The following is an 801-nucleotide window of genomic DNA, read 5'->3' on the forward strand; positions in this document are numbered from 1 at the left end:
AACAGGTTGACAATGATTTCTATTATTGCTAATTTTGGGAAAACAGGCACTTTCATACTGCATTGTTAGGATAATAAATTAGTAGTAAAGTATTCATTGTAATATGATAATATGGAAGTTTATAGGGTAGTAAAGTTTTGAAAGAACACTTTCAGAAAGTTAATATAAAAATGCTTTACAAAGGTATCTGTATATAACATATATACAAGAAAGAGTGTTAAGAATACTGTTATTGTGAATAAAAAATAAGATAAAAGAACTAAATTTTCATTACTAGAATCTTAGGGAAATATATTTTGGAGTGTATATACAATGAGATGCCCTTTAATATGAAGCAAATTAAATTTCAGTTGTAAAGTAACATAACATTGATGTTATCACAGAAATGCATTTGTATAGAAAGATGGTCATAATTAGGACAACAGCAGGTTACAAAGATCATTAATGGCACAGATCTTTTGTTGTTTATGTAGGTCTCTAGTTAGCTATGCAGATGTCGCAAAGGATAAAAATAAAAATGATTTTTTTCCCCTCACTTACAGCTTTCCCTTTAGCAAAGAGAGTGCACTGCACTATCGCCTGGGTAACAGAGCAAGACCCCATGAACAGAAGGGATGGGGAGGGGAAGGGCGACCTCATCTCTATTTAAAGAATGTTTAAAAATTAACTTGGCGGCGTGCTTGTAGTTTCAGCTTTGAGTTGGGAGGCTGAGGTAAAGAATCCCCTCAGCGCAGGAATTCAAGGCTACTGTGAGCTATGATCGTGCAACTGCATTCCAGCCTGGGTGACAGAGACTCAGTC

The sequence above is a fragment of the Otolemur garnettii genome, unplaced genomic scaffold (genome assembly GCF_000181295.1).
Source record: "Otolemur garnettii isolate 467f Iridium unplaced genomic scaffold, OtoGar3 scaffold00355, whole genome shotgun sequence".
In the NCBI taxonomy this organism is placed as follows: domain Eukaryota; kingdom Metazoa; phylum Chordata; class Mammalia; order Primates; family Galagidae; genus Otolemur; species Otolemur garnettii.